Consider the following 13804-nt stretch of genomic DNA (forward strand, 5'->3'; position numbering starts at 1 on the left):
AGTCTGCGGCTTCCAGCACTTCTCACCAAGCCTTCAACTTGCAGCAAAGTGGTTTGCCGGAAAGCTGCCCTACTTGTAAGGAAAAGCAGCTCCAGGAGAGACTGGTGAGACTTCCTCTATCTCCTTTGGTTCCCTTTCCTGTTCAAGTTCCCCTAGATCAAGGCCTGAGATTGAGTGACTTCCATGGGCACAGACTCTGGCAATTTCTCCCTTCATTCTCACTCATCTTCACTCTGAAGCACAGGTCCTGGGAGCCTGAAGTGGCCTCTGAGCCTGGCACTGCCCACTCTGACTCCCCTCCCCATGCAGATCAATTCAGATGCCCAAATGTGGAGGATGGGAAGCCAAGTAGACATACCCTCAATCTAGTCCCAGGTGGAGGTGGATGGCCTTCACTGATGGGACCAAAGAGAGAAGAGAATGGTAAAGGAAAGCAAACAAAGACTAGGGAAAGATGCGCAGTCATTAGAAACATTGATAATCAGGAGAGAGAAACGAGGGACATGTCAACAAAAAGTGCGTGATCTTGGGCATTTGTTCCTCTCTCTGACTCCATCGGCACCTTGATAAGACTAAGTTGGGTGGTCCTAAGGGCTGTGACAGTCCCAAGAGCTTTGTTATGAGAATCAGAAAAGAAATCAAAATTGAGCTGCAGACAGAGCCAGGGAGAAAGAAGCCCCAGCACAAAAAGTTAAAAGGAATGAAGTGGGCAGCTCTGGCATCACAGACCCCAACCTGGGCACAACATTCCTGCCGTGAGCTGAGGTGAGGCCAGCTCAGCCTTACCCTTACCGGGCTGTGCTTCTGTCTGTCCTGAGAATGGGTCAAGGTCTCCTCTGCTGTGGAGTCTGCAACTAAGTGCAAAGATGTGAGCAGGCAGCAGGCTGGGTTTCAGGCACTGCTGATTCTATCAGAAGAGCTAAAGGACGCATGGACTTTACAGCTCTAGAATTAAGAAAGGTGGAAGTGATCACTTTGGTGTACAGTAGAAACTAACACAAGATTGCAAAGCAACTATATGAAAAAAAAAAAGAAAGATGGAAGTGAGAAAAGCCCACCCCCACGGCTAGGGAGGAAGCTTGGGGAGGGCGACCTTGGAGGAAGTACAGAAGGTATTTGTCTAATATTCTGCAGAGTACTGCACAGACCACTTACCAATAACCCAGTCCTTCCAGGCCAGCTGTCCCCAGACTCTTACAAACAACAGAAATGGACAGATCCGTGCATCCAAGCAGACTCCAGACCCCACAGTGGGCGGGGGTGGGCTGGGAGGAGTGAAAGGCAGTATGGGCAGCCTACAGGCTCATCTGGCTGGGGACGCAGAGCTGAGTGCAAAGTAAGCCCCAAAGAGAGACCGTGGGCCTCAGTCCTAAGGCCAGTGACCCCACCCTTCCCCACTAGCTTGGGCCCCTGTAGTTTCACAAGACTACTGGCTACAGAGCTGCAGGTGCTGTCACTCAAGCTGTCACCTGGGCCCAAATATTTAATGAGCACACTTCATGCTAAGCACTGTGTCAAGGACTGAGAATATCAAAATACTGAAGACAGAGTCCCACCCTCGATAACCTTACAGATTATTGGAGGAGCCAAATCAAGCACTGCATGTCAAGGGAAGGAGGTTTGAGACTCAACCTAGAACCCAAGGATATTTCAGAGGAGGTACCCAGGCAATTGGATAACTCGTTCTGGCACTCAGGAGAACAAGCTAGCGATCAGAAGAATGATTTGCAAACGTTTGATCATAGGTAGAAGCAGTCTCATAAAATGGATAAGATATCCCAAGGAAGTGAATCAAATGGAAAGAGGACAGCCAGATTTGGAATGTGGTTGCCCGCCTCTGAGATGGTCCCAGAGATCCCGGTGGGCTGGTCTTCACAACCTTGTTTAGTCCCCTCCGACATAATGCCAGGCTCAGCAGAAGTCACGATGTGTCACCACTGAGAGTAGGCTATATTAAACTGAGTGTTCCGTCTTAGGCCCTCGACATTTGTTTCTTTCCCTCCTGGATTAGTCCTGGCTACCATGTTGTGAGCAACCTGATGGCAAGACCCACATGGCAAGGAACAGAGGGCTGCCAACAGCCACACTGCCTGGGAGCAAACCTCTTAGCCTGAGCTTTGAGATGCCCAGCTGGCAACTTAACGACAGCCCTGCTAGACACCCTGAGCCAGAGCCCCCGGCTATACATCTCTCATTCCTGTCTCTCACAACCTGTGAGATAAATTTTAAAACTGCTAAGTGTTAGGGTAATCTGCTATGCAGTAACAGATAACTAGTACAGGAAACTCAGAGAAATTTAGCTCATTGAAGAGACAGAACAGAAAATTCTAAAATATAATATTTTAAAAAATAATGTAGTCACAGTTAAAACAGTGTTGTATTGATACATGGATAAACAACTCAAAGGAACAGAAAGTTCAGAAAGAGATACATTATGTAAAGTAATTATCCTTCAATTAAAAAAATAAAGTGGAAAAGTTTTTTTAAAAAGAAAGAGATTAAAACACATTTGAGAATTTAATATATTATAAAGGTGGCATTTTGAATCAGTGAGAAAAAAGATCATGTGTATAAATAAATGGTGTTGAAACAACTGGGTAGCTCTCTGGGGAAAAAAGAAATTAAATTAGATCTGTGTCTTTCACATCACACACCAAAATATATATCAGATGGATCAAATATTTCAATATTTAAAAAATGAGACCATAAATATAAAAAATCACAGTAATTTGTTTTTTTTACTTCTACATGGGGAAAAAACTATCTAAGCCAAGGCAAAATAACAGTCCAAATTACATAAAGTTCTAAAACAGACAAAGCTAATATATAGTGATAGAAATCAGATCAATGGTTGTCTGAGTGTAGGGACACAAGGGAACTTTCTAAGGTGGTGGAAATATTCTGTATCCCAACTGCTGAAACTCCACTACTTTGGCCACCTGATGCCAACCCATTGGAAAAGACTCTGACGCTGGAAAAGATTGAAAGCAGGGGAAGGACGACAGAGAATGAGATGGCATCACCAACTCAGTGGACATGAGTTTGAGCAAACTCCAGGAGATAGTGAAGGACAGGGAAGCCTGGTGTGCTGCAGTCCATGGGGTCACAAAGCACATTACTGGGGTCAAAGTCGAACATGACTGAGCGACTGAACAACAACTATACACACACACACACACACACACACACACACAGATGCTGCAATGTGCAGCTTATGGAATCTTAGTTCCCCAGCCAGGGATTGAACCTAGGCCCCAGCAGTGAAAGCACCAAGTCCTAACCACCAGACCAACCACCAGGGAATTCCCTATAAAATATATTTAAAGGACACCATTCTTCTAGCAACCATCTAAAAAAGACGAATAAAGCAAAAGTTCTCCATTAGTAAGCCACCAAACTCCCATGTACTTCCCCAGAATAACCACAGTTAACAGTGTGCTCTTCTAGAACTTTTTAACGTGCTTGCATACATATATATACACACACACATATATAAATACAGAATATGTAGAGTTGTTTTGTGTGTTTGTATGTATCATATTATAAATGCCACTTCCTTGCTCTTTTTAAACATAATTTTCTCTATTTGTTTATGTAGTTTATTTTGGGCTGTGCTGGGTCTTGGTTGCTGTGGGTGTTTTTGTCTAGTCGCGGTGCTCAGGCTAATTTTTGTGGTTGCTTCCTTGCAGAGCAGAGGCTCTAGAGCTCACAGACTTCAGTAGTTGTGGCTCCCAGGCTCTGGAGCACAGGCTCCATAGTTGTGGCGCATGAGCTGAGTTGCTCTGCAGCATGTGGGGTCTTCCCAGATCATGGATCAAACCTGTGTCTCCTCCAATGGCAGAAGGATTCTTTATGACCACCCACCAGGGAAGCCCTATTGCATCGCTCTTGTTACATGACAGTACATACAGATGTATCTCATAGTTTTTTAAAAGCTACATACTATTCCACAGAACAATACTACCCTAGTTTAGCATATCTCAGAGTGTGGTCTGGGAACCCCTTGGGGGATCCTTTCCGGGGGCCTATAAGGTCAAAATTATTTTCATAACAGTATGCTAAAGCTGAAGCTCCAGTACTTTGGCCACCTCATGCGAAGAGTTAGCTCATTGGAAAAGACTCTGATGCTGGGAGGGATTGGGGGCAGGAGGAGAAGGGGATGACTGAGGATGAGATGGCTGGATGGCATCACGGACTTGATGGACATGAGTTCGGGTGAACTCCGGGAGATGGTGATGGACAGGGAGGCCTGGCGTGCTGCGATTCATGGGGTCGCAAAGAGTCGGACACGACTGAGCTACTGAACTGAACTGAAGACATTATTTTGGAGAAGACAATGGCACCCCACTCCAGTACTCTTGCCTGGAAACGCCCATGGACGGAGGAGCCTGGTAGGCTGCAGTCCATGGAGTCGCGGAGAGTCAGACATGACTGAGCGACTTCCCTTTCACTTTTCATTTTCATGCAATGGAGAAGGAAATGGCACCCCACTCCAGCGTTCTTGCGGGGAGAATCCCAAGGACGGAGGAGCCTGGTGGGCTGCCATCTACGGGTCGCACAGAGTCAGACCTGACTGAAGCGACTTAGCAGCAGCAAGACATTATTTGCCTTCTGCACTCTCACTCCCTCTCAAATACACAGTGGAGTTTTCCAGGGGCTCCATGACATGTGATGACGTCATGGCTCTGACAGCTAATGAAATACGAACGTGTACTTCTAATATTTTCCACAATGTTCTAAAGAAGTAGATTTAGGGTAAAAAATATGTGCATTTTCAAAAGATGAACTCAGCTTGTTCTTGAACTTCTACTGTGCTATTCCTCACTAACTTCAACTATACCTGCTTTAATTTCTGTATTATTGTACAATATTGTTATTCTGAAATCCTGATGTTCTCTTTGGACCCATGGGAAAACACAAGAAATAAGTACACTTTATTTGGTTTTGCAATAATATTTTTAATGTTTTTCAAAAACCTTTCTAAAATTTGTCATTTTATGGGATTTCCCTGGCTGTCCAGTGGTTAAGACTCTGAGCTTCCATTGCAGGGGGCATGGGTTCAATGACTGATCTGGGAGCTAAGATTTCACATGCTGCAAGGTGTGACCAAGAAAAGTTTCTTAACTTAAAATAATAATAAAATGAAATTTGTAATTGTATCTAAAATTCCTACTTTGAAATGTTACAATATTTTATTCTAACACACATCATCACTTCTTTATATGTTTCTTATGTTCAAGAATTTGCCATTGGCTTAAGAAAGACAGATTAGAAGACTTGCTTCTTCAACCCACAGTTGCACCATACGTGTCTAAAAATACTGGAAAAGATGAAACTGACATGTCAGAGTTCTCTAAGTAGCTAGAAGGAACAATAGACTCCAAAGCAATTGGGCAAAATTAAGAAACAAAAATATGATGAAACTTATATTTCCCTCAACTATATAGATACTAATAGTTTATTTTATTACGTCTTATGCAACAGAACATTTTGAATAGTATTATAGCATTAGGTATACTGCAGCATTATTGTGAGACTAATCGCTCAGAGTTTAGAGAAAAAGGAATTGCCTATTTTAAATGTAGGTATGTTGAGTTCTTTAAAAGCTAAAACTTGTTTCTTTCAGCCATTCAAAGTAGAAATGAAAAAGTTACTGAAGCATCATACCGGATAAGTTATCTCATTGCATTCACTGCACAAGGGCACACGATAACTGAGAGATAATAAAGCCTCGCACCTTGACATCACTGAACACCTGCTGGATGAAATGTCATGAAAGAAATCTGAGCGCTGCCACTTAACAACAATACAGTCACTTGTCAAAGATTTAGCAGCAAATATGAAGACTGAGTTAATCTCTTGTCTGAAGAATTCTACTTTTGCTTCATAAATGAATGAATCAACATACATAGGAGAAACATGCTGTGTCCTTGTATTTATCTCATGTCAGCACTAACTAATCATTAAAGATATTCTTTTATGTGAATACTTGGCAGCAAACAAAAGTAGTGGTGAATTCTCAGTGCTGACTTTTTTCAATCTCATGGTTTCTCCTGAAACAATTGCTTTGATATTTAGCTGCTGGCCCTTACCTTAGCACAAATAAAACAGTGGCACAAAACTGTCATTAAATTCCTCACTGCACATACTTGCAGTTTAGGAAAAAAATGCCAACTTCATATAAGATTATTTCATTAAATCTTAACCTTTTAAAGAATATGTGGTACATATATATACCACATATGCAATGGAATATTACTCAACCCTGAAAATGAAATAATGCCATTTACAGCAACATGGTTGAACCTAAATATACTAAGTAAAGTAAGTCAGAGAAAGACAACTGTCAGATGATGTCACTCATATGTGGAATCTATGATACAAATGAACTTATTCACAAAGCAGAAATAGACTCACAGACAAAGAAAGCAAACTTATGATTATCAAAGAGGAAAAGGGCAGGGATAAATTTGGAATTTGGAATTAACAGATACACACTATATGTGTATAAAATAAACAAGAAGGACCTACTGTATAGCACAGGGAACTATATTCAGTATCTTGTAACAACCTATAATGGAAAAGAATCTGAAAGGAATAGAGATAGATATGCATATTTATGTGTAACTGAATCACTTTGTTGTACACCTTAAACACTGCAAATCAACTATATTTCAATTAAAAAATAAACTAGTTAGCACACACACAAAAACCTTGATCCTTGAAAACACATCTTTTTATCATTCTTTGTGAAGACATGGAACAACAGACTGGTTCCAAATAGGAGAAGGAGTATGTCAAGGCTGTATATTGTCACCATGCTTATTTAACTTATATGCAGAATACATCATGAGAAACACTGGGCTGGATGAAGCCCAAGCTGGAATCAAGATTGCTGGGAGAAATATCAATAACCTCAGATATGCAGATGATACCACCTTTATGGCAGAAAATGAAGAAGAACTAAAGAGCCTCTTGATGAAAGTGAAAGAAGAGAGTGAAAAAGTTGGCTTAAATCTTAACATTCAGAAAACAAAGATCTGGCATCCAGTCCCATCACTTCATGGGAAATAAATGGAGAAACAGTGGAAACAGTGACAGACTTTATTTTGGGGGGCTCCAAAATCACTGCAGATGGTGACTGCAGCCATGAAATTAAAAGACACTCCTTGAAAGGAAAGTTATGACCAACCTAGATAGCATATTGAAAAGCAGAGACATTACTTTGCCAACAAAGGTCTGTCTAGTCAAGGCTATGGTTTTTCCAGTAGTCATGTATGGATGTGAGAGTTGGACTATAAAGAAAGCTGAGAGCCAAAAAATTGATGCTTTTGAACTGTGGTGATGGAGAAGAGTCTTGAGAGTCCCTTGGATGGCAAGGAGATCCAACCAGTCCATCCTAAAGGAAATCAGTCCTGAATGTTCATTGGAAGGACTGATGTTGAGGCTGAAACTCCAGTACTTTGGCCACCTGATGCAAAGATCTGACTCATTTGAAAAGACCCTGATGCTGGGAAAGATTGAAGGGAGGAGGAGAAGGGGACGACAGAGGATGAGATGGTTGGATGGCATCACCGACTCAAAGGACATGAGTTTGAGTGAACTCCGGGAGTTGATGATGGACAGGGAGGCCTGGCATGCTGCAATCCATGGAATCGCAAAGAGTCGGACATAACTGACCAACTGAACTGAACTGTGAAAAAATGGGAAGTATACATATAACATTGCTGCTGCATGCTGAAGAACAACGGTTATCTCAAGGAAAAGCACTTGTGCAGTCATCTGAGACAGAAACTGAACTGTCCACTTTCTTCATGTAGCACTATTTTGCTGGAAAGAATGACTGATGGGCAAACTATCATTATTTATATTTGGATATTTGGCAGGTACTTTCTCGAAAATAAACAAAGGAGACTGTCACTTCAAGGAACATAAGTGACAATACTTCCTGCCATTCATACAATTTGAATTTTCCAACAAAAATTAGAACTGTAGGAAACCTGCATCTGCCATCCTGAATCTAACAACTGCCTGACACTATAAGAATTTTCCAATGAGATCAATATTGATATTAATAAATGTGATTTTTAGTATTGTGCAATAAAATATATCAGTGTTTGGAGGGGTATGCATAGCTCAGAGAACCAAAATTTTCCAGAAGACCAACACATGATGTTACAGCATCACACGTAGGTGAACGATCCACTCAAAGTATAAGATAGAGCAAAGGAATTTTAATATAACAGAGCTGAAAAATTTGTTGATATGGTTTCACATTCCACACTGAAACTACGCTTTAAGAAAACTACCAGTTTCCCTGGTGGTTCAGTAGTTAAGAATCCGCCTTCCAGTGCAGGAGACTCAGGTTCCATCCATGGTCAGGGAACTAACCCCGAGCACCAAACTGGAGAAAAGCCTACACGCTGCAAGGAAGACCCGGTGCAGCCCAAATAAAGTAAAATTTTAAAAAAGAAACTATCAGTTGTCAAGTGTTGGTGTGGTATGAAAGAGAAATATTCACAGTTATCTGAGAAAGCTGATACTCCTCTCTTTCCAGCTGCATATCTATGAGTCCAGGTATGCTTCATCTACTTCCATCAAAACAGCATATTATAACAGAGTAAATGTAGAAGCAGGTATGAGAGGCTAGCTGTCTATTATTAAGCCTGACATTAAAGAGGCTTGTAAAAATGTACAGCAATGGCACTCTTCTCACTGTATTTTTGCTTTAGAGAGTATAGCTATTTTTCATTTAATATGGTATTTATGAAAAAATGTCTGGTGCAGCCACTATGGAAAACAGCGTAGAAGTTCCTCAAGAAATTAAAAGTAGAACTACCATTTCATCCAGGAATTCCGCTTCTGGGTAAATATCCAAAGGAAATAAAACAATTATCTTTTTTTAAAAAAAAATCTAATTGAAGGATAATAAAACTCTTATCTTAAAAAAAGTATCTATACTCTCACGTTCATTGCACTATTATTTACAATAGCCAAGGTATGGAAACAATCTAAATATCTGTCAATGGATAGATGGATCAAGAAAACGTGATATATACTTATAGTATGGGATTTCCTCATAGCTCAGTCAGTAAAGAATCTGCCTGCAATGCAGGAGACCTGGGTTCAATTCCTGGGTCAGGGAAATCCCTGGAGAAGGAAGTGGCAACCCACTCCAGTATTCTTGCCTGGATAATCCCATGGACAGAGGAGCCTGGCAGGTTACAGTCCATGAGGTCACAAGAGTCAGACACAACTTGGTGACTAAACCACCACCACCATATATATCATATCTGCACACAATATTTTAGCCTTAAAAAAAAAAGAAAACTATACTTTAATAAAAAGTTGCTTTAAAAAGAGAAAGAGAAAGGAATATTGTCATTTGCGACAGCATGGATGAACCTGGAGGGCATTATGTCCAGTGAAATAGCCAGACACAGAAAGATAAATACTCCATGGTGTCACTTACATGCGGAATCTAAAAAGAAAGTCAAACTCATAGAAACAGAGAGTAAAAAAAGTCTTTTCCAAGGCTGGGGAGTAGGGGAAATAGGGAAAGATTGGTAAAAGGGTGTAGTTTCAATTATAAGATGAAAAGTTCTGAGGATCTAATATATGTATAACATGGTGGCTAGAGTTGATAACACTATGCTGTGTAATTGAAATTTGCTAAGAGACTAGAACTTAAATGTTCTCACCAAAAAAAGTTAATTGTGTGAGGTGATGGATGTGTTAACTCAATGGGGGGAATCCTTGCACAATGTATACATATATCAAATCATCACATTGTACACTTTAAATATATCTTACAAATCCTTTGTCAGCTATAACTCAGTAAAGCTGAAATGTTATATATATGAACATATAATGGGTTTTAATGAATAAGTTAAAATTTCTCAGTTTTAATTTCTATTACAGTAAATTTTGGGACTTCTCAGGTGGTGCTACTGATAAAGAACCTGCCTGCCTATGTAGGAGACACAAGAGATGTGGGTTCAACCCCTAGATCAGGAAGATTCCCCTGGAGAAGGGGATGGCAACCCACTCCAGTATTCTTGCCTGGAGAATCCCATCGACAGAGGAGCCGGGTGGGCTACAGTGCATGGGGTCACAAAGAGTTGGACAGGACTTAGAGACGAAACAACAACCTGCCTGAGACTTCCCGAAGCTACTTCCCATCAGCCTTCCTGACCCCAGCCTCAGATCTGAGAAGCCCACTCCACAATCTACCGGGCAGAGCAATAGCCCTGCGACCGTCCTGGGGCAGAGGGGAGCCAGGGCAGAGCGCCAGGCCCTTGACAGCTCCTCTCAGATTCCCACCACCCTATTTCTGCCCCAAGGGAAATTTCTCAGCGGGCAGGCTCCCTACACGGCCACCGCTTCCTGCTATCCCCCCACGGACTAAAAGCTCCCCCCTCTTCCTCTGGGAGACTCTACCCTCACTGATGGTCTATTAATCCCTATCTATACTCACGGTCTCTCCAGCTGAGCACATGTCAGGCTCCTGGAAACTACAGGTCGGTTTAAGGAAAAGATTGATGGTGTGTCCTCCACGACTGCATACCAAGGACGTTCCAGACGGAGCATTTTACCCCCATCCTTCTCTTTCCTGAGAATATATTCTCCCTGTCAGTCCTAAATATTGCCTCAACAAACTGTTGCCGAGTCATAAATTATTTTTCTCACTGATGTTCATTTCACAACATAATACACAGAACGTCCCAGGACTCTGCTCACATCTTGTGCTCCCTCCTGCCCTCCCAGTCTCTGCATCTCATCTCCCTCCTGGGTTTCCAGCTCCAGGTGTATCCATGAAGTCAGCCTGCCCCTAAACCTCACATGGTACACAAAAATTAATTCAAAATAGCACACAGATTTAAAAGTAAAACATAAAACTATAAAACTTTTAGAAGAAAACATATAGCAATCTTCCTTAGCCTGTTAATAAGATAAATTACATGGACTGATGTTTGAACATTGAATGAGCTTTGTATCTTGGTTGATTATGATGTATAATGGTTTTTAGGTGAAGTTGCTCAGTCATGTCCGACTCTTTGCAACCCCATGGACTGCAGCCCACCAGGCTCCTCTGTCCATGGGATTCTCCAGGCAAGAATACTGGTGTGGGGTTGCCAGGCACTGCTAAATTCTATTTGCTAAAATTTCCTTAATATTTTTCTATTTGTGTATCTATATGCACCGAGGGTTCTTTTTTCAATGTTTATTTATTTATTTGGCTGTGCCAGGCTGTGGCATGCGGGATCTTGGGTCTCTTTTGTGGCATGTGGGATCTAGTTCCCTGACCTAGGATCAAACCCAGCCCCCTGCATCAGGAGCACAGAGTCTTAGCCAGGAAAGCCCCTCATGAGAGTAACTGGATTGTCGTTTTCTTTTTCTTTTCTTTTTTCTTCCTATGTTTGGTCTGGTTTCAGTATCAAGATAATCTCTTTATAAAATGAGTTGGGACGTTTTCTTTCCTTTTCCATTTTCTGGAAAAGATTTTGTAAAACTGGTCAAATCTACTTAGTATACTTCAAAAGGAACTGGAGTTCTTCTTTCCTTTCTTTTTTCTCTCACAATGGTAATGATTACCCGGAGGAGGCAAACCACACATCTACTCTGAGGTTCAGCTATGACCTGCTTGTTTTCATATTTCTATAATGCTAGTATAGCTTTTACGATATGCCAGGGACTATTCCAAGTATTTTGTAAATATTAATTCTTTAATCCTCATACAACCATTTAAGGTAGATACCATAATCATCCCTACTTCACAGAAGAGAACACTGAGGCACCAGATAAGTACAGTCACGTGCGCAAGGTCACACAGCCACTACAGGCATACCTCAGAGATTCTGCAGGTTTGGTCTCAGAGGGGTGACAACTTTCCCAAAGACGCACAAAGTGTATGTATGTACAGGCGCCAGCGCTCTCTCTGACAGCTGTGCTGCTGGGAAAGAGCCCCCTGCAGGATAGTCAGCACCCACCTGCCCATGCAAATGTCCACCTGCAGACCAAAAAAGCCGGGGCTGAGGTAAAGCGAAGATGGTTACTGGAACGTTAAATGTTGAGCGACTTCACCTCCCTCTTCAGGGGCCCCAGGCCTTCTGCCCTTCCCACCGTAAAGCCTGCAGACCCCAAACTCATTTGATAATGGTTTTCAATAGCAGGAAAGCATGCTAATAGGAGGTCCAGCCCAGCTAGGGCTAAGAGAAGCCTCTCTCAAGGGCTAGAGGCTTGAGCCAGCCTCTAGTGCCTCCTGCCTTCTTTGTCTCCCTCCCACCAGCATTTCCTCTCCTTTTTGCACTAAATTCCTGCACCAGAGCCTGGCATAAGGAACAGTCCCCAGCTCCCAGTAAAGTTCCACAGCAGCCCTCAGCCACCTCCCCTTCACTGGCTGCCTCCCCCTCTCCTGGGTGGCAATTTGACTGGAGTAGCTTGAGCTCTGACTTTTAGAACAAATCCAGATGACCAGGCTCTGGTAACCCAGTGGGACCTGGGAAGGGACTGGTGGTCCCCGGGGCCGTGTGACAGCCTCTGGGCTCTTACTGCACCTTGTCAGGCTTTGCTTAACCCTGGAGTGGAGTCCCGGCAGGCCTAAGGATGGGGTGAGGGAAAAACTACCGCAAACAACAGGAGGGCAGAAACTCCAGGGTCACCCTAACAACCGAGTCCTGTGTTCTGCTAGGAGAGCCGTCCAGAAACCGGTGAAAGTGTGATGGATGGGGCTGTTCAAGGGGGAAGCTCATAGAGACAAAGGCCCAGAAATCAAATCTGAACTGAGGCGAAAACAGAGGGCCTGGTGTGTCATTGGCCAAAATGAAAACTGGCAGACTGTTTCCTGAGTTGTTCAGGGCACCCCTGGGTAGGGTTTGGGGCAAATCCTTCCCGTCCACAGCCTGAGGTCACCACTGTCACTGGTATCTGAAGGCCAGAAATAGAAATGAGACACTTGGCCTTCTAATGTGCTTAATCTAATGCTTGATTTATTAAAGATGAGACAGTGGCCTTTGGCGGTGGAAGCCTTACTAGGCATTGGAGCTGCTGGAAGTGGCATGTGGGTCCTTATATTCATGTTGCTCCTCCACGATGCTTTCTGTCATACCACGAGGTCAGCCACTCCCTCACTCCCACCCTAGGACTTTGCTTTGGCAGGGGAGGGGCTGCTAAATACTAGGGCAATAAAAGCCTCCTGAGTCTCCTTTTCCTGTACTTATCAGCACAGGGACACAGTGGTAGATAAAGTAAAGGGAAGCCCATATCCAAGGATGGGATTATGATCTTATATATCCCCCAGGTGATGAATGTCCAGTCACTCTGAGCATATTCAAGGCAGCTCCTGCCCTTGCTTAAACATAGCACTCACTCAAGCAGGGAGGGACGTGCAAGATTCCAGTGAGCAGGAGGACAGCACAAGAGCGGTCTGGCCACCAGAGGCTCCGGGGAAGGATCTTCAGTCACTAGGTGGTCTGGAGCATGAAGTCACAATGACAGACCTAAAGACACAAAGGAACAACAGGCTCACCGCCACACCAGCCACCGCAGGCCTTGCAGCCAGGTTAACAAATGGGAATCATCACTCCTCCCATCCATGGGGCAGAACCAGGAGTGCTCCCAGAACTGAGGGCAGAGGTGAGGGAGGCATCAAGCTGTTAGGCAGATACTCCCACAGGGTGACAAAGCCACAAGGAAAAAGAGCTGAGAACCCGGGACAGGTCTTTCCAGGTGGGGAGAAAGTTATGGATGTGATTGGGGTCATTAGGAGGAAGCTGACTGCCCTCCTCACCCAGTCCATCCCCCA

The 13804-nt window shown here is 43.1% G+C and overlaps 1 long non-coding RNA gene across 1 annotated transcript in view; it reads right to left on the bottom strand.

Moving 5' to 3' along the window:
- LOC132660122 (uncharacterized) overlaps positions 1 to 13516 on the bottom strand; it is a 47555-nt gene extending 34039 nt beyond the window's left edge. The window contains exon 1 of the long non-coding RNA XR_009601346.1: positions 13370 to 13516. This is a non-coding gene — a long non-coding RNA (uncharacterized LOC132660122). The remainder of the gene's footprint in view (positions 1 to 13369) is intronic.
- Positions 13517 to 13804: the final 288 nt, after the last annotated feature.

The sequence above is a fragment of the Ovis aries genome, chromosome 7, assembly GCF_016772045.2.
Source record: "Ovis aries strain OAR_USU_Benz2616 breed Rambouillet chromosome 7, ARS-UI_Ramb_v3.0, whole genome shotgun sequence".
Classification (NCBI taxonomy): domain Eukaryota; kingdom Metazoa; phylum Chordata; class Mammalia; order Artiodactyla; family Bovidae; genus Ovis; species Ovis aries.